Here is a 21184-nt window from a genome sequence, read left to right on the forward strand (position 1 = left end):
AGATTTCATTGCGCTACTCCTTTTGTGGGAGAGGTAGTGGTTGGGAGGGCACACTCACTCCCAGGCCTTCCCCTGCCTGAGAGGCAGCATTCTAACCCTGCACCTGCATGTGTGGGACCCTGGTCTGAGTTCCGGCACACAGCGTACCCATTTCCTGCTCCAATGCCTCCACAAGGCACCAGATTGGGGCAGTGGGGCAGGGGTGCTCCATGTGCAAGCCTCACTTAAACTTGCAGAAAACACCAATTACAAGGCTACCAAATGCGTCCATGGGAGGGGTGACAGTGCTGAAGAGCACCAACACTTTATTCAGACAGTTAAATAGAGTTCAGATAAACACGTGTAAACTGTATATAGTAAAGTAAATGAAAAGCAGGTAAGTTAGAATTTAAAGTAAGTTGTGAGACAAATAGTAAAAACATTATTACACTGCCTTATTACCAAGGCCCCAGGCACTTCAAAAGCCCTTTCCTGCAAATAAGAATGGGACCTTGTGCCATGCACTCTGTAGTGATTGGCCGGCTGATTGTCTGGCATGGACAGCCACCCTGCTGGGTGACTGACAGGCTGGAATGAATGGGAGAGAACTGAATAAAAGGTGAGGCTTTTCGCTTGGAAGGCCGAGTCGACCAGTGGATGAAGGAACCGAAGAAGAACTTGAAGAGGACGCCTGCATCAACTCCTGAACTGTTGGTTTGCCCGGTGAAGCCCTGCTGCTGTGATGAAACTCCAAATTCGTATCGACAGAGAAGCCCCTGCAAGGATGACTTCTCCGTTTGAGTTGGTGGGACCAATCAACTCCAAAGTAAGCCACCTGGACATTCTCTCAGAGCTGGTTGCATTTCCAGAGTTGCTGCTGGAAACCAAAATGCCAGGGAGAGGAACACCAGATAGTGTGTGTTGCTTTTAAGTTGTCCAAGAGCTCCAGGAGAATCCTTCGGACTCCGAGGAAGCAGGATTGACCCAGCCTGAGCCCCCTCAACAGAGTGCGGGACCCCTGAAGCATGGAAAGTTCATCTCAATAGCCAAAAACCGCAGTGTTGCTATTTGCGGTAGTCACGAGGAGCTGAAACACTGAAGTACCACTTGTTGGAAAGATTGCCGGCTGCGAGCGGTGACCGTCCCCTTGCAGTGCAGGAGTCCCCAGAAGTCGTCCTTCTTGTCCCCACGACTGAGGCCCAGGAACAGTGAGATCTGCAGAGCTGCACGGGAACAGAAGTCATCTGCTGCACTTTTTCTTCAATCCAAAGGTACTGTAAAGTCTGAGAGAACTTACCGCTCATTGTAGAGTTGCTTGCATCTTCTACTACTCGCAAGCCTAAACCACTTGTGGCCCTACATTGATTCTTCTTTTCTTCAAAGACTTCTAAACATTGTGCAAAGACTGTTCTTACTTACCTACTAGAAGTGAGTGCTTAAGCCCATATAAGCCTTTAGCCCATTGACTTTGGCTTAACCTGTTGTACTGAATGACTCTGCTTAGGGGATCCAAAAAGTATTTGCCTGTTTAAGAATATTTGTGATCTCTTGTTTGTTCTAATAACCTTTTCCTTGACCAAGTTCTAAGAGTATTCTAAATGCAACAGTAAGATGTTAATGTCCCCAGCACCCTAGCTATTGAAGTCACCCGAGGGTGTCGTTTGTGACTGTGGGTCATCCCAAAAGGTTCTTTACTGATTTAGAAGCTAAGAGTGTATAGTTTTGGAGTGTATTTGTGTGTTACTATTATATGGCTCCCTTCTGAAGAACGCTTATTCTAACTGACTGATTAATAATTGTTTGTTCAAGAAACTTTGTGTGTAAGAACGCATTTGAATACTTGTCACTGTGAATCTGTGTAACTCCCCTACAGCTCACATTGGCCCCTCTTGCGATAAGCCTGGCTGCTCAACACGCTACCAACCTGTGTAGTACAAGCTTATACCAAAGGTTGGGTTCCTATTGCCAGGAGGTCAGGGTTGTTGTAGTGCACCCAAAGGGTACTGCATACAATCTTGTCAAACCAGTGACGCCATAGGAAGCGTCTGCACAATGGCAGCAACAGTTCAGGCCCGAGTCTGGGGGGGAAATACTGCCAGGCCACCCATTCCATACCACCGCAAAACCTGAAAAACAGCAGTGTCTCGAGTAATATTTCCTACCTTGTTGAGTTTACGACAAACCTTACAAATATAGATTGCGTTATTGGTTGAACCCCACAAAGGGCAGTGCAATGCACATTTTGCCCCGTCCTCCAAGTGAATCACTGGTCCCACCGGTTCAGCATGCCAGGACCACGGAGCAGGCCTCAATCAGACACTTTTGCAGCACGTGTTCAGTGGACCGTGCTTGTGCCAGAGCACTGCGTTTGCCTTTCCAGTCTCCTCGCAGAAAGCATAGCATTGACAGCCCACGTAAGCTCCCCATCACCTCCAAACCAGCACAGATCAATGACACACTCACATTGCAATTGTTGCCCCTGGTCCCACCCCCAGAGATTTACCAAAGCCCATCCTTTCGAAATGAGGAGAAAGACCATTCTTTAGTGGGTAGTTAACATTCTTGTTCACATTTTCTTCCCATTTCCTTTAAGTAACTGCGTTTGTTCATTCTTAACGTTCTTCTCTTAACCCACCCCCAATATTGGAAATTGAAAGGGCTTCCATCCCCCTAGCACCCTGCCCTGTAGTTCCAGGGCTTCCCAGAAGTCGAGTACACGTGGGTGCGGTTCAAAACTGGTGCATGCGCAGTAGCCTTGTGGGTACTGGCAGCACTTTTCTAAAGGGGAGGCACCATGTAGCTCTCTCAGGTAGCAGGAGACCTAGTTTCTGCTCAGGTTTTTAGACCTACCCCACACCAAGGGGTAGGTCAGAAGAAACTTCCTAAACATGAGTCACTAATGAGCCAGGTACACCATTTCATGACTTAGCCCAGCCAGAGAACTTTCTTGAAGGATATGATTATGGAAGTCCTCCTCAAGTCAGTGGCTGTTCCTGTAATAACTGAAGCCACAGTAAGAGCGACCCCGTCCCACTCGGGTGACAACGCAAAACAAAAAGATGATGGCTGGACCAAGCAGTTTGGGATAGGACTGCCCCTTTTGGGGTTGGGCTAAGCCGGGTTTGCATATGGTCTTTCTCCAGAGCAATGCCAGAGGTTAAGATTAATACTAAACCTTCCAGCCATCGCCCCTTTTGTTTTGCTGTAGTCACCCAGAGTGGGACAGGTATGCCCAGACGTGGATCCCTCCCGGGCCTGCTGGGCATAGAGACCCAAGCTACTTCTCACTGATGACGTCCAATGAGGCTGAAACATGTCTGGGGGATGCTTGTGGTACCGTGCAAAAGGGATGTGACCTAGCAGTTTGGGCTGGACTGCCCCTTTCGGAGTGCGACCAAGCCTGATTTGCATATGGTCTTTGCCTTTTTGTAATGGCGTGGCAAGTGCAGAACGATAGTCTGGAGGGTTGCCCAGAGCAATGCCAGAGGTTAAGATTAATTCTAAACTTTCCAGCCATAACCCCTTTTGTTTTGCAATAGCCATACCTATACTACACCCCCATAGCCCTTGAAGCCTACCTTACTGCTCAGCTCAAATTACCTAGATTGAGTTTCTCTAGAACAAAGTGCCAATAACAGTGTTGACTGACTAGGTTGGCCTCTCAGAACACTTGCATGGGATTTGTTCTGAAAATTCACCTTAACAGATTGCTTCACTAAGAGAAGTACAGGACAAAGGAAGGGAGCACCCCCTTTGTTGGGCACACCCATCCCACTATGAACGAGGGACTGAACTGATGGAGAAAACCCACATGCTGATTGCAAAAAGGTTTTCTGCCATAACCAGACTTGATACACAGTTCTCTTCCTCCTTTCCACGGAAGTCGGAGCACAGGCACCAGTAGCTTTAGGGGTTTCCTTGTTCACATAGGAGAGATGCAGACTGGCATCCGGCCATCAGCCAAGGAAAAGACCTCTTAGAACAAAGTCTTTCTTAGGCATCGCAACTTCCCAGAGTAACGAACCCAAAGCTTTACAGCCCAGGGTCTTCACCAAGCTGGTGACCTCCACAATGACCCACCTGCATCTACAAGGCATTCACATTTAACCGTACCTTGACTGCCTAATCCAGGGTGCAACCCTATCCCCAGGTCAGGGAATCGGTCAACTAGTTTCTCTGATTGGCTTATACACTGTGATTCACAATGAATCAAGGCCACTCTGTCGCTCCAACCCAGCAAGGTCCTTACATTGGCTTGACCTAGGACTGTGGGGTGCCTGTGAAAAGACTACAGGCTCTTCTCTGAATTTCCAAGGAATTCCTGGAGAGCACACAACTTCCTGCCAACCTTTGCTTGGCACAATGGCTTCTTGTATTCTAAGGGCTTCCCATGCCAGGCTGCACTTCATATTGTCGCAAACCCTGCTTGCCTCTCATAGGTCTTGGGACTTTGAACCTCAAACGTAACTCATCCTGATTTCATCGACTATGCGCCCTAGCCTCCCTCGTAGATGAACGATTGCAACCTCACTGGTAGCCTGCACTTGTCTCCACCCCACAGACTCCCCTCTGGCGGGGGCTGCAAGGCCTTGGTGGACTGCTGGGAGATCGACAATCACTTGGTGTTGAAAGAGTCACAGCATTACATCAATTACTTTGAACTGAGAGCTGCCTTCCTGGGATTGAAGGCTTTCCTTCTGTTGCTATAGTGTCATCAGATGTTGATCTATACAGACCATGCTACCGCAATGTTCTATATGACTAAACTATGGTGCAACAAATCCCTCTCGGTTTGCCATCTGACTTTAGAAATGTGGACTCCGTGTCTTCAACCCCCCCACATTTCCCCATTGCCTCTCATTTTGCATCACAGGACAAAGTGAGGACTGGCACATTGAAAGGTCTGGTTCATGCCCTGCACACATGGGAAGATCCCTCCCTCCAGACAGCTTTAGATTCACCATTTAAGCACTGGTCCTATCCCACCTGGATGGGGCAAAGCCCTCATTAAAAGGTCTCCTGTCGTCCTTCCTTGTGGCCCTGAGAAATGTTGTGCATGCAGCCGCACACCTCATCAAGGGTCTACACAGTGTGAGACAGGCATGGTATCAAGAGATGACACAGACAAGTGAAACTGTCTGAAAACCTTTATTCTCAATGGTCAGGATGGTATATCGCCTAACTTGCCAGAACTCTAAGATGGGATTGTTCCATAAAGGAAACCAAAGGAAGTCTAAGTCTGTCAGTCAAAAACAAAATACTGTCTGTGTCGAAAGCTATGCTTGCCCTCACTTCTATAGGAAAACTGGGTGTATGGGATTTGGTCAACTGAATAGTATTAAAAGTAAGGTTAATGTGAAAATGGAGCTCCTCTGCACCTCCCTTCCCCAAGTTCAAGGTACTCCGGTTTAGAAAGTTCCACAGGTTCTCAGGATGTACTTGGCAACTCAGATTGGCTTGACAAAAGATCACAGTACCTTTTTCTTGTCAGGATGTACATCTGCAACAGATCTCTCAGGCTTCCCTTGCCCCGACACAACAAAATAGTGGACCAGTGGAATGGGATGACACACTTCACTATTTTTAATTAAAGCACATTTTTTTAATTCAATTAATCCACAAAATACATATATCTATATATAAACATTAAAACATTAGGAAACAATATTCCAATATTTCACAGCTCGGGCATCCAAAAACTCTCCTTCATTCATGCTTCTATACATAAAACCATAATGGCCAATTCAACAATGTATAGTCACAATCTGGTCCTACACCAGTCTTGACAATTATTTTACTTCTATTCACCCTGACCCTGTCCTTGTTGAGAGTGTTATTTACAGTTTGTTTTGTAATTTACAAACAATTTGTGTGGTCGCCGACATGTGTTTTGGTCTCTGGACATATAATCTTTTTCTTTCTCAGACCTTCCTCAGTACGTGAGGCTCAGTCGAGTTGTCCTGCCTCTCACGGACTGGAGTAAGCCATATCGTAATCCCCGAGTATGAACTTGGGGTATGTGGATGGGTAAAGTGGAGTGGATCCTTCCACAGGATTCTAGTATTACCCTTGCCGAATTTATTCTTGATGTGGTTACACTTATTAGCTGCCCAGAACAGACATGAAACTTCCAAATCTGGATCCCCGAGGCTCAAACCCTTATACTCCTACGTCCCGTCCCCTTTCCTCCATAGTTATGGGACATTCCTCCGTCCTATGTGACCGGACCTCTGGAGCACTTTGTAAACATCACATTTTTCAAAAATGTGCCCTTCTCTTTTTACGCTGAGTTTCGCATGCGGCCGTAACCCTGCCCTCCTTAGCTCCGCCCAGCGCATCGCCCATCAGTCCTTTTCTCTGCTCGATCGGGACTGGACGCACTTGCATCTTTGGAAGGTTTTTTTTCCTTCCAGCGTCTTTCTCTCCTGCTCTGGCTTAGCGGTCGTGTGGTAGTCCGTCTATGCCGTTTCAGTTGGATTTTCCTAATTGTTAATCTTGTAACAGACGCTTCGCTACTGTGGATCCTCATCCTGCTTAGAGTGTTTGAGTCTGGACCACCGGTGGGACTCATGCTTTTACTGCGATTCCCTTTCGGTCCGGGCGCTTCAATGTCATTTAGAGCGGTGGGAGGAGGCGTTTCAGCGCACTCCCCCTAGGCACTTTCAGGTTTTCATTGATAAGAAATGCTCTGTGAGTTCTTTACTTTTTAGAGCACCCTGGCCGGGGGACTCCTTTCCGGGGTCTTCCCGGTCCGGGAGGAGCATCAAAAGCTCTGTTACCGGGGTTTGCCCTGAGGTGACTTTTAGGCCTAGAAAGTGTACCAAAGCTTTCTCCGAGGACCTCTGTAAGGAGCCTATTGACACCGGATTACAATCAGAGGCTCCTCCTGCAGGGGCTGTTTGTGGACCCAGTTCTACAGATGCAGCGGGTACCAGAGCTTGCTTTGAGGTCTCCTTGTCTGGAGCTTCCCGGAAAGACACCAGGGTACGCCCTGAGGCCTCCATTGAGGTTTTCTGTACAGAACTAAAGTTCGAGGCCCTTCGTGAAAGGGGCTTTTACCAGGCTCGGGTCCAAGGCCCCTCGTTTGGAGGCTAAGGTGAACGACAGTTCTGAGAGGCCTGTTAAAGCCTTGTCTGTGAGGTATATTCCTCATCGCTCCCGCTGTGACGCCAGTTCTGTTGAGGGGGCACGGAGTGAGGTCTCTGACCGGAATTCCTCTGTTACCGGCGTTGCCAAGGTCCTTCCTTTGAAGGCTATTCTGGCTGATAGCATGTCTCGGAAACATTCTAGGCCACGCAGTACCGGCTCCGCCAAGGTTCCTTGTGTCAAGGCTAAAATGAAGACCCCTGACCCATCTGTGGAGACCCCTGTCTCACTTCCACATGTGTCGCAGTTCTCCTCAAGTGTTGACAAAATGGCAGCTGCCCCCCATCAAGACTACGGCAGCCATTTTGGATACCTCCCTTACAACTACGCCATCGGTGCTGGCTTTTCTAGTGAGCATAGTTTTCCTTGTGCGCATCCTTTTTGTCCAGTTTATGACTGGAACACTCGGATGCAGCTACCGCACAACCTCCCACTTCCTGCGGCATCTGTGCCATTGATCTATGTTGACACCAGTGGAGAAGGGCCCTCTTGGCAACCCTCTGCCTTACGCACCTGGAATCACTCGGCTCATGAGAGGCCTCCTCCAGTCGCGCCTAAAACGTCGGCGGAGGGTGCCTTTTTCGGTAAATTTCAAAAGCTAATGTGCTTCGACCCCATGAAGGAGTATTTTCTAGGTTTGTTAGGGAGATATGCTCTCCTGCTCCGTCGGTCCCAGTTGGGGCACCAGTGATCCTGCCAGCACCTGCTTTGCCGGCCGGACCTCCACCGGCTCTCCCTCCCTTGCCGATTTTAAAGTGGGATTGTCAGATGCCAGGGTCCTGGCGCAGGATATGCTGAAGGCCGTGGCGCATCATGTCGACACCTCAGCCCGGGGCCTTATGCTTGGCGTGGACGCCTCTTGTCAGGCTTGGCTGTACGCTACCAAGTTCTCTAAAGAGGTGCAGGATAAAGTTCTGGACCTGCCTTTTGATGTCCAGGAGCTTTTTCATTCAATGACAGATGTTGAACTGACTAAGACTCGGACAGCACCCAGACCTCCAAGTCCTTGTCTGTCCTGGTGAAACCGCCTTTCAGGGCTCAGAGAACATCGTCGCAGCCTCGGCCTTGCTCTGGTTTTAGGGGATTTCTGGATCGGAAGACCCGCAGGGTCGATACTCAGGAAATTCCTGCCGACGGCAACAATGAGGCCGGTTTTACTCCTGTTCCTCGGCCTCCTCTTCAGGGTCAGGTGGTGCCGCCACCGATAAACCATCCAAATTAAGTTTCTCTGCGCTCGCACGAGACCCCGGTGAGAGGGCGCATTGCATCTCACTGGGAGGCGTGGCAAGCCATCACCGAGGACCGGTGGGTCTCGTCGGTCGCTCGGGCGGCCTTCCACTTGCCCCTTCCCACTACCCCACCCATCAATCCTCCTTTCCAGCAGTCGGGGTCGCCTTCCCTCAGAGCCAAGATTCAGAAGTTGCTAGATCTCAAGAGTGGTGAAACCCGTTCCCCCTAGGGGAGCGAGGGGAGGGCTTCTACTCCCGGCTGTCTACGGTACCCAACCAGGCTGGCCTGCGCACCATCCTAGACCTTTCCCAGCTCAATCTCTCTCTACCCAAGAGAAATTCAAGATGATCACGCCCTGTCAGATAAAGGCCTCTTTACAGAAGGGCGATTGGCTCAGCGTGGTGGACCTTCAGGATGCTTATATGCATATTCTGATTTGGAGTCCGCATCGGAAATACCTACATTTTTTGGTGGGGGAGGAGCATTTCCAGTTCTGAGTGCTCCCGTTTGGCCTCTGCTCGGCACTGCATCTCTTTACGAAGATGTTGGTTATCGCAGCTCATCTTTGGCTTCAGGGTATCCATGTGTATCCGTATTTGGACGATTAGCTGCTGCGCAGTCCTTGTCCTCAATCAGCGTTGAGCAACCTTCAGTCTCTCCTCCAGCTCCTGTTCCATCTTGGGCTGTCGGTGAACTGGCAGAAATCCTCCATGACGGTCTTTCAGGACCTGATTTTCCTGGGTTTTCGTTGGAACACGATCGGCTGCAGAGTATATCTGACTGGGGACAGAATGGCGGATCTGTTGGCCACGTGACAGGTGTTTGCGCAGTCAGAGTGCATGTCGGCCTGGTGGTTCCACAGGCTTCTGGGCCTCATGGCCTCGTGCGTGCTGGCTCTTGCTCATCTCAAGATGAGGCGAACACAGATGGCTCTTCAGAGTTCTTGGCGCCAAGCAGTGGACCGAGACTCCAGAATGATTCTTGTTCCATCTTTCATGAGAGCGGACCTTGTGTGGTGGTCATCTCAGCGATCTGTCAGTGGGCGCTGCCTTTCAGGACCCCGGCCCGCTAGTGACAATCACGATGGACTCTTCCCTTCTGGGGTGGGGTGCGACGTTGGACCTTCTTCAGGTTTCCGATCTCTGGTCACCGCAGGACAAACTCCTTCATATAAATCACTTGGAGCTCCTGGCGAGCTTCCTGGCGCTCAAAGTGTTCCAGCCTGTCATTGTTCACAAAGTAGTCTGGATCCGCACGGACAATGTGGTGTCCATGTTTTATATCAACAAGCTAGGGGGTACCAAGTCGCCTCCTCTTGTGGATCTTGCCATTCAGATGTGAGAATGGGCGGTTCAGCGTGGCATCTGGCTGGTGGCAGTGCACATCCCAGGTCCGCTGAAAGTTACTGCGGATGCCCTCAGCCGGCGTACAATGGTCCGCTACGAGTGGGAGCTGAACTCTGAGGTCCTCTCGCAAATCTTCCAGTGTTGAGGAACTCCAGAAGTGGACCTATTTGCAACAGCGTCAACCAGGAATCTTCTCCTGTATGCCTCCAGGAATGGGCTGGCGGATGCCCTCGAAATTCCCTGGCACAACATGAGGGCCTATACTTTCCCGCCTCTGCCTCTGATTCATCGGACGCTTTGCAAGCTGAGGGGCACGATGAGCTGTTCTCTTCTGCTCATAGCATCGTGGTGGCCAGCCAGGTTTTGGTCTTCAGAGCTTCAGCATCTGTCGGTGCTTCCGTTGGTTCCCGGCCTGCTTCACCAGAGAGATCGGCAGCTGTGGCACCCCTCCCCACAATCGTTCTGCTTGGCGACATGGTGCCTGAGTTTAGATCGTTAGAACACCTCAACTTGTCTGCTGATTATGTGCATTAGCCAGGAAGCCCTCGACGAGGTCCCAATAAAGAGGCAAATGGCTTCAGCACTGCCACTGGTGCTTAGCCGGACAGCTGGACCCCAGAGGGGCTACGATCGACGCAGTACTGTCCTTAGTCTCTCATCTATCAGAATCGGGATATTTATGCAGGACTTATCTTTCGGTGGTTGCTGCATACCTATCGACGAACCAGTGCTCCTTTTCACTGTCAAATCCAGTGGTTAAAAAGCCCTTTGCGGGTCTCATGCGTCTTTACCGTCCTGTTCGCAAACCGCATCCGACGCGGGATCTGAACAAAGTCCTTACGGCCTTGTGCCATAAGCCCTTTGAGCCAATGGCTACTGTAGATCTTAAGCACCTTTCGTGGAAAGTGTCTTACTTGGTCGCTGTGACTTCGGCAAGACGTGTGAGTGAGCTCCAGGCCCTGTCGGTGGAGCATCCCTTCCTAGTTTTTCATAAGGATAAGGTTGTCCTGAGGACAAATCCTTTTTTCCTTCCAAAATGGTCTCTGATTTTCATCTGAATCAGTCAAATCTCTTTGCCTGTCTTTTTTTCCAGATCCAGCCTCAGAGGCTGAGAGGGTTTTGCATTGCCTGGACGTTAGAAGAGCTCTTAAGTTTTATCTGGACAGAATATCTGAAATTAGGAGTTCTTCTCAGCTCCTGGTGACCTTCAGTAACCCACAGGGTAAACCGGCCTCCAAAGCGATTATCTCCAGATGAATCGCTGCCTGTATTATGGAGTCTTACGCTGTTCAAGGTCTTCAACCTCCAAAAGGGGTTCACGCACACCTGGTACGGGGCAAGGCAGCTGCTGTTGCCTTTCAAAAGTATGTCCCCTGGGAGGCCATCGTGAAAGCGGCTACCTGGGCCTCCCCATCGGCCTTTTGTAAACACTACTGTTTGGATCTGAGTTCCAGGTCTGATGCTCAGTTTGGCCAGGCTTTGCTTAAAAACCTTTTCCATTAAGGAGTTTTCCCATCCACCAGTAATTCCTGTGAGGATTGCTTGGGAATCTCCCATAAGTATGGAGGAAAGGGGACGGGACGTAGGAGTATTATGAGGTTACTCACCGTAGTGACCACCTTACTCCTAGTCCATAGTCCCCTTTCCTCCATACGCCCGCCCGCCGTCCCCTCTAATAAGGTTCCTCTATTAATGCTTCAAGGTCTCTGACCTGGTGATAGAAAAGGACTGATGGGTGATGCGCTGGGCGGAGCTAAGGAGGGCGGGGTTACGGCCATGTGCGGTACCCCGCGTAAAAAGAGGACGACGACACATTTTTGAAAAATGTGATGCTTTTTACAAAGTGCTCCGGTGGTCCCGTCCCGCAGGAAGGAGGAATGTCCCATAAGTATGGAGGAAAGGGGACTATGGACTAGGAGTAAGGTGGTCACTACGGTGAGTAACCTTATAGTTCTGGGTGACCCACAAATGGACAATGCCACAATGATAAACCTCTTCGGGCCAATGTGGTAAATACAGTAGCTCAATTTCAATTTTTTTCGGGGGTCTCTGTATGCACTCCTCACATGCGTCGTGTCCAGTATCCAAACAAATGAAAAACATGTCAGAAGGAAGGTTTCTGAACCCTGGGGATCCAGATTTGGAAGTTGCATGTCTGTTATGGGCAGCTAAGTTGTGTAACCACAAGAAGGTCTGAGAAAGAAAAAGGACAAGATTATATGTCCACAGAGAACGAAACACTTGTCGGCGACCACACACATTGTTTGTAAATTATAAAACAAACTGTAAATGACCCACTCAACAAGGACAGGGTCAGGGTGAATAGAAGTACAATAATTGTCAAGATTGTTGTAGGACCAGATTGTGAATACACATTGTTGAATTGGCCATTATGGTTTTATGTATAGAAGCATGAATGAAGGATTCAGAGTTTTTCGATGCCTGAGCTGTGAAAGATTAGAATATTGTTTCGTAATGTTTTAATGTTTATATTTAGATATATGTATTTTGTGGATTAATTGAATAAAACATTTTGCTTTAATTTAAAATAGTGAAGTGTCATCCCGATCCATTGGTCCACCATTTTGTTGTGTTTTGTCCTATACCTGAAGGACCAGGGTCTAGACTACAGGTGTCCCCTTTATTTAAAGATTCCCTTGCCCTGAGCCAGACCCGCTTGATTGTTCTCCAACATGCAAATTTTCCAACTAGTTCAATGTTGCCTCCGGTTAACTACCAAAGTTCAATTAAAAAAGTCCTAACAGTTACTCTTCCCTTGGTTTCCCCTATTCTTCTTGTGAGGTCTCTGTGACCCTCCTGGATCAACCTCCTGCCTAGGGGCCACCACATTGCTTTATAGTGGGATCTCTGCGGCCAGCCTGGTTCAATCTCCCGCCTGGTGCCACTCTCAATATTGTTCAACAGTCTGCTTTTTTTTTCCTTTTTTTCCATCAACTTTAGGAATTTTGCTCACGCTCCCCCTTTTAGGATCTCTATTTTCCTCGGTTGTCAGCGCTGCACACAGCTCACCTTAATTCATAAGAGCATCCTTTTCAGCTGCAGTCTTTCGGCAATGTGTACTTTTGCATGCAACCACTTTGTTACTTTGTTTCAGCAGAATCCTTTTTGTCGGTTTCACCTGATGCATCTTTCACTATACGCGGTCGAGCAATAAGTGTGTATCTTGCTCAAACGCACCAGGCTTTCGCATCGCTTGCCTCTCTGGTTGCCTTTGCTTCCTTTTACTAAGAGCGTCCTTGCAGTGTGAGGTCAGGGTCTTCCCACCTGCCCCTCGGACAATCCTGGGTCTCCGACTTGGCCCAGGGGAACGAGCACTCTGCATTCACATAAAAAGGGATTAGCACGCCTCCAGCTACCTTCTCCAGCCTCTATCTTGCAACTGGGGTGGTCTGGCCACGCTGTTATAGGGCACTCCCTCATGCAAGCCCTCTGCTTCTCAGCGTCCTGGATTTCCCCAGCTGGTCCTGGGCGGCCACGGCTCCACAGCTCTCCTCCCAGCTTGTTGTAACCACTGAGTGCTTGGCTGATTTTTATACTGTCCCAAATACCTGACAGGCTGCAGGTGTGAATGGTTAATGTCAATTGTCTGACCTTACCTTTCCTGGCCTGGTTAGTGGGACATAGAAATTAAGAGGTTGATGTGCCTTGATCTGCATCTTCAGTAGTATAATGGTGTTTCTCATAGGAAATCTGTACTCCTCTTGACTTCCTCTTCTTCTTCACAGTACTTAGATGGTACTTGGGGAAATGGAGATGGTGTGCCCTATGACAGGAAGATGGTTTTAGTTCTTTCACTCTGGTATCCTCAATAAATGAGGTTAACAGGGAGGGAAGAGATTGGGTCTCCCAGTAGTTTATAAGAATAAAGGAACGGGAGGATAAGTCAGTGTTGTAGTTAGAAAAAGAGGTTTGCTGCCCTGGGTTCTTACATTCCCTTACTTTCCTCCGACATGAGTGTTTGACGGAAGGTCTTGGGGTAGAGCAGGGCATGCGTCACAATATCCTACGACAGTTGAAGGGAGGTAGGATAGATTGGGATTGGGAAGGGGGATACCATGTCTTGCCCTTGGACATCCCACTTGCGTTCTTCAAAGACCCTCCATCACAGTAGTACTCCTTTTCCGACTCATCCCAGTGGTCCGAATCTGGCAACTTTCCCTTTCCCTTAGTTACCTCGGAGGGTCTTAAGGGAGATAAATGTGAGAACGCCCTCAAATTTCCAACAGCAGATATGACCAGATCACCCCGGCCCTCATTGACCTTTACTGAGCGCACAACTCACCTTCAATTCTTGCATCATCTATAAGGCAGTCGCCCTCAAGTGACCCAGCTACCTCACAGAGAAACTCGGCATCTCTGGCGGACAGCGCATGTCACACCCCTGGAGTATCGCACCACTCCTTCCTAGCGACGGAAGCTAAATGAAGTAGACCCCTCCAACCTTGGTTAGCACAGGGTCCTGATCTTGATATATACATGTACCACGAGGCAGCTGAGGGGGGGGGGGGCAGGGGGAGAGGGTTAGGGAGGGGTTGTGGATAAGGAGGGGGTGTTTGGGTCACAGGATAGAGGGTTAGGAAACTTGCATGAGGATAGGGAAGGGAAGTAGGGAAAAAGACACACATGAACATATATCCTGAACAACCTGAACCGAAATCCTTCTGAATTAGGATTCAACCTGCCTCCTATATTCCTAGATACCCCAGACATAGCAACAAACATAAGCACATGGAACGTTATTGATGGCCATGGATAACGTGCAGCAACAACCTGGAAAACATACAACATAAGACTGGCTCACAGCATATCTCTTGAGCTCGATGTGTATGCATAATCTGAATTTCTCTCCTGCAGTGACCACCAGCGGCAGATGCTTATAATTTGACCAGAACTGAGTTGATAACAAACATTTAGAAACAAAAGCAAGCAGCCACGAACAAGTCAGCAAGCCTCCATCTTTCCTTGACTAAGTTCAATCAGTGTGTGCCTTTTAGAAGCACTCAAAACTGCAGGTCGGGAGTTTGCCCGCAATAGGCTATATTCACTAGAACTGCGCGTGCTTCTTCTTCGTAGCCCTTAGTTACTCTCCTGCACGTACAATGCAGCATAGTTTATGCAAAATAGGAAAATGAACGGTGCGTCCGCACCCAAAAACAAAATGTGCACATGCACTTCAAATATACATGTTTCCACTTAACTGAGGCCTGTGGGGGGCTTGCCAGCTCTAACCCCCCCCCACCCCAGGCAATGCGAAGTCCAGCGTTGGCTGCCTCGCCGCAACATGTGCCTCGGCTCCTGAGAAGCCGTGTGTGGAATGAGCATCCTTCACCAACAGGGCTCGCCCGCAGCAACAATAGCGTGCCTGAGCTAATCCCTCATGAGAGATTAAGCAGCCCTCTGTCACGGCCAGGCCCGAAGTTCCAAATCTTCTGCATGAACGTGAACGCCAGCCTCCTCTGGCCCTTGACTGCATACAAAATCACCAACAAGCAGCACAGGCCGGGAGAGGCTTAAGTGCCCTCCTAATTACACACACCTGTCACAACTGAAAAGAGGCTCATGGGAAACATAGTTTCTTAATCATTTTCCTGCTAGCAGCTCCTCTTAGCTGCCGTTTTACTGGGACTCTGCCCTTTTTCCTTACAGAGCACCACAAGAAGCCAGGACACGTATAGGCCTTAAATCTGCCGCTGCAAAAATGAAAGGACCAGAAAACCAACCTTCTCTGCCTACGACCCCCACACCCCCAAGAGAAGGGAACCTTCTCGATGTCGGCATCAGACTTGCTCCCACGCTCCTACAATTCAGAAAACAACTCAAGACTCGCCTCTTCAAAGAGTCTCCTCATCAAAACCTAGGCCATCACATCGCCCTTGCGTTGCCTAACTCGCTAGACGCCGTACGCCTCTCTCCTCCCTGTACAACTGTACCCCTCCTCTGTGCCCTTCCGCATCGTACCCCCTGCTGTATATCTGTTCTGTTACCTCTGAAAAGCATGCTGTTATGCATCTGTATTGTATACCTCTGTAAAGCGCTCCGTTCCTTCTCAAAGCTAGTTCCGCACTCAATAAATAATAAGAAGAATCTGTCGGGTCCCATTCCTGCAGAAGTGATGATAGCCCACCAGACCCCCTAAGTCTGGCGGCCTAACCATATTTAAATTACAACTATCAAGCTGGCAAACACAAGAGGAAAGGGGAAGTGGATAAAATAAAAAACAGGTCTCTTCAATAGCCCTCGTCTCCTGGAATCTCCTTGGTAAGGACTGTAGAGCAGATGACCTAGAAGTTAACAAAGAACAACATTACTCACTTGTCTAACAGTTCTACAATTGAATGAATTTCGCTAATTCCCATTTTGTACCTGCTGCCTATGCTCTCTTGCTGATAGGAACTATAAATGTTGAAGACAAATGTGGTTTATTCAGAAAGTCTTTCTCAGATGGTTGCTGCCTTATAATTATTTACTAACTTATCCTTTTTTTGTTTTTTTTGTTTTAGTCGAAAACGTTGTACATTTTTATAACGTGCAACTGATTGTACCTTGAGATTCTTGCCTCAGGAATTCTTCAGAGTTCTGTTGTAAAGCATACTATCCCTTGTCTATATAATGCGTCCCGCGCTACTTCAAAGGAATGTCTGCTTTCATTCATTCACAAGATCTCGCCGCTCATGTAAAAAAAACAGTGAGGCCTGGAATCCTTTGACGCTGCTATGAACACTCGCACTCAAACCGAAAATACTTACGCCTTTCCTCACATAAAAGCCTTCCGGATGCGAATGCGAGTCACGCATGCTTACGGTCCAAGGTCCTTTACTCGAACACCCGATGGGCATAACCACCTTGCACTTTAAACGAAAAGAGTTAAGTGCAAGAAAACAAAATATAATTACAGCAACTTTAAGCCACGCCAGTGTTATATAGTTAGTTCTTTTCAACGACGCTCGACCGCACTCCTCATTTAGTTGCATTAATCTCGCGCCATGAACGCTATCATTGGAAATTCAGTCTCTTTCCTTGCAAAACGTTTTTAAACATGAATACATGCAACGGAAATGTTTTGTTTCCATGTGGACACCTTATGAAAGCCACAAACTTGGATTAAAGTACTTTTAAACATTTAACTGTGTTCTTCCTCTATAAACCTCTGATAACATGAATTCACTTGGCTCTCTCTGAAGCATCAGACGACTCCTTTTTAGGCAAGATTGTATGCAGTACATTTTGGGTGCACTACAATAACCTTGACCTGGCAATAGGGACCCAACCTCTGGTATAAGTCTGAGCTACACAGGTTGGTAGTGTGGCTGAGCAGCCAGGCTTATCTCAAGGGGGGTCAATGTGAGCAGTAATGTTGTTAGTTTCACAGTAGCAGTTATTCAAATAAACACACTCAAGGTTTCTTGATAAAACAATTAATTTATTTCACAGTCCGTTGTAGAAGCCTTCTTCAGAAGGGAGCAATATATCACTTCAAAACACATTGTTTCTTTAAATCAAATGATACCCATTGGGGTGGCACACAGACACCTTCTACACCCTCAGGTGACTTAAATAACTAGGATACTGTGTACATTGATTTATCACTGGTACATTTAGAGCAATACTGAGTTTGGTGCAAAAGATAGAATAGAGGAATAAAACAAAGGTTAACAAATAATTCACAAACGGGTAAGCACTTTTAAAAACCTTCCAATGTCAAAGTTTAACCCTTTCGTGGGGGAAAAGATAAAGCACAGAGTCAAAGGTGAGAAGATTCTCTCAGGGAGCCAGGGCAGCCAATGTTAACTGCACAATGTCAAGGGGAGCTCAAGATCTTCTTTGCAGGTAGGTAAAATGTCTTGCACAGGGGAGCTCAAGATCTTCTTTGCAGGTAGGTAAAAGGTCTTGCACAATGTTTTGAGAAATGTTTGTAGAAAATACAACATTTGAAGGGCCATAAGCTGTGAGGCTTGTGAGGGGCAAAGCTTTAGCAACTCTGCAAGGTAACCAAGACAGGTGTCAACTGAACAAGTAAGGCTACACAACAAGAGGTAGACTTTTTATTTTTTCATTGTGATCTAGACAGAGAAAAAAGCGATGACTTTTTACACACAATACAGAATACAAAATACAATAACACATACGTATAAAGATAGCTAACCAAATTCATAAAAGTACTTCATAACCATATGTCAAATAAAATACCCCTGTTCATAGAGAAGGTAATGTACAAACATAACCTTATTAAGGCATAAACAAAGATTCCTAAGTACATTTCACAGATGCTTCTAACTTGTTCCACCAGATTTAAAAGATATAGACTTTTTACCACCTCATTTGTCAGAAATACTTCATTGCCTGAGACAATTCTTTCCCAGAAGGTTTCTGATTCCAAACAATCACCCACCTCCCATTCCTCGGGCATTTTAATAGAAGATGCTTAACTGTATTTTTAGTATTCAACTCGCATTTCTCACATACATTGTTCAAATAAACTCTGCAGAATTTCCAGACTGGGGAGAATATTTAATTTAAAGTGAAAAAAATTGGCCCTGATCTTGGGGGTCTGAAAATGTTTTCAAGTAGGTGCGAACATATGTGCTTGGTTTGTCAGAAATCGAAAAATGTGTAGATAGTTTAGCTGATTTAGTTTCTCGATTGTTCTAATTCAGTTCTCTTAGACTTTACAGTACCTCTCGTTAGAAGAAATGGTTCCAGCTGGCTTCCGTTGCTGTACAGCTGTGCAGATTCTGTTGTTCCTGAGCCTCAGTCGTGGGGACAAGAGGCAGGACGTCTGGGAAGTCCTGCTCTGTAATGGGAAGGTCAGCTGGAGCAATGGGTAAACTTCAATTCAGCGGTCCTTCGATGTTTCAGCTTCTCGCGTCTGACAGAAAATAGCAACACTGTGGTTCTCGGATACCACTTCAGACTTTCCTTGCTTCTGGGGTCCAGCACTCTGTTGAGGTGGCTCGGGCTTGGTCAGTCCTGCTTCAGGGAAGTCTGAAGGATCTTCTTAGCGCTCGGGTCCGACTTAAAAGCAACACACAATATCTGGTGTTTCTCTCCCTGGTGCTTCAGTTCCAGCAGCAGCAGTGGAAGTACAGCCAGATCCGAGAGGATGTCCAGAAGGGCTTACTTTGGAGTTGATTGGTCCCACCAACTCAGAGAATTCTTCCTTGCAGGGCTTCTCTAGTCGAGGCGAATTCAGACCTTCAGCACAGCAGCAGGGCTTTACCGGGCAAACCAACGGTCTGGGAATTGCAGCAAGAGTCCCTTCCAAGTTCTTCTTCGGATTCCTTTGTCCAGTGGTCGACTCTGCCTTCCAAACCAAAAAGCCTTGCCTTTTATGCAGGTTTCTCCCATTCATTCCAGCCTGGCTGTCAGTCACACAGCAGGGTGGCTGTCCTTGCCGGACAGCCAGCTGTCCAATCACCTTTGGGGGCATTCCTGTAACCAAGGGGATTAAGCACAGGGAGCTTCGGGCACCTCCCTACCTTCCTGCGCCTGCCAGACATACTGGAGCCAGAGGTGGGCTTCACTCGTGAATCCCGCCAAAGACAAAATGAACAAAGGGACCAAACCTGGTTTGGTGCGCAGAGTAAATCTCAAGAAGTCCCTTGCCAGCAAGAAAAGGCGAAAAAAGACCAGGGCATTTTGATGAAATGGGCACCCGTGGGTGCCTTACTGTGGCTGCGAACACAGCCCCCAATAAAAACACACAATGGTAATAAAAAGTAAACCACTGCCACCAGCCATTAATTGTAGAAAGGGTAACATAAAAATGTTACATGAGAAACTAGACAGAGGGGGTACTAAGTAACCCCTCCAGCACCCATGGTAAGAGTGTGTGCTGGGTCTAGAAAGATTAACCAAAGTCAATTTCACTTCACTGCTCTTGGAAACAGTAGTTTCACCAAGTGAAGGTATTTAAACCTTTGGGAAATCTAAGACTTCCCTGTGTCACTGCACTGAAGGTGCTGTGTGTCACAATGTAAAAGATGATGCCTATGGAGTTTGTCAGACTCCAAAGTTAAAAAAAGCCGAGCCTAAATCACAATGAAAATACATGAGAGAATGAGAAAAAGGCTTACAGTCCAGCAAAAGAGCTGGGGGTCTCTAAGGTAGAAGGGAATTAGCACATTTTTGAGAATTCTCCTTAACACTCCTTTTCTTCAAAGATGTTCCTTAGGGAAATTCCTGTCACTTGCTTACTTTAACTCAAAACCTTATCCTCAGGTACATATTCTTTGATTTCTTCCTATAGATGTAATCAAAAAAGTTATTTGAAGGTTTAAATATCTCTGGTTTATCTGGAGCTTCAATTGCTGTGACCTGCTCTGGTTCATACTAGAATGAAAGGCAGTTTAGACTTCCGAAAAGAATTCCAAACTACCTCACACCCAGCTTTGGCCAATCGGGGCTTCTTGACTGAGCCTCTATTTTACCCGGGGGAGACAAAGGCTTCCTGCAATTAAAATTAAGGAATAATCACAGATTCCAATGTAATCACCACCCAGTTAACTAAACTCAGTAAGGACTCGCCCTCTGTTACCTGCCCAAACCTTAGACAGCCCACCTCTTTGACACGCTGGTTGATCATTTTAGACGTGAATAGTGTGGCACTCTGACAGAATCTCCTCGAGAACACATTGACCTTAATCTTCCAGGCCTAGAGAACTCTCTTTCTGGACTTCTTTGCGACAATGCACAATAAAATTGCCTTTCGTGTGCTTCTTGGGGAGTGGCCAGGATTTGCAGGGTAATACCATGCTCCTGCCCTGGAAGTGCCAGACTGTATGTTTTGCCTCCCCTTCACTTCGAACAAAGGTTCTGCACAAGCTGAAGAGGATGGCAGGACCTCATTCTGACAGAGATTCCAAAAAGAGATTCCAATGTCAATACCATAAGTTGGGGAAGGGACCATCTTTCCATAATAAAACATCCTTGCTGGTAAAACTGAAAATGTACAATAAGATCTCAAATTCGCCTCGTCTGTGGAATTGGGGCCGTTACCTTATCTCTTATCATGGCTTTAGGAGCTATGATCCTTGGTGACTGATTCAAATGAAGACCCACATTACTTTCTCCAGTCTGTCATCTCCAACTGTCCACGATGGGGACCTCTTTTTGGTCAAGATCAGTACATTAGATTTTGATCATTCATTAAAATATTATTCCTCCAGCAGACTAAAAAAATAAGACAAAATAATAAAAAAGACTCATTTCCAAGAGGCGTGGAGTCAAAAAGAAGAATGTCCTCAGCATACGCCAGCCGATGTACTTCCAGTGACCCCACCTCACTGCAAGTGCACCGCAGGGGGCCCATATTGCATCAGTGCCAACCAGATGCAGATTAAAAAGTAGAGGGGCTGGGTAACATCCCTGCCTCAAATCCAGGGATGTTTCAATTGTGAGTGTGGCAGTATAATAAGGGCAATTGCAGTTAGTTTTCCATGCATTTTCCACCATGGTCTGTCCCT

At 47.4% G+C, this 21184-nt stretch overlaps 1 protein-coding gene across 1 annotated transcript in view; it reads left to right on the plus strand.

Moving 5' to 3' along the window:
- ABHD16A (abhydrolase domain containing 16A, phospholipase) overlaps nucleotides 1-21184 on the plus strand; it is a 307026-nt gene that overhangs the window by 238025 nt on the left and 47817 nt on the right. The gene's annotated exons all lie outside the window — the stretch shown is intronic.

This window comes from Ambystoma mexicanum, chromosome 13, assembly GCF_040938575.1.
Source record: "Ambystoma mexicanum isolate Mex_15411 chromosome 13, UKY_AmexF1_1, whole genome shotgun sequence".
Lineage (NCBI taxonomy): Eukaryota > Metazoa > Chordata > Amphibia > Caudata > Ambystomatidae > Ambystoma > Ambystoma mexicanum.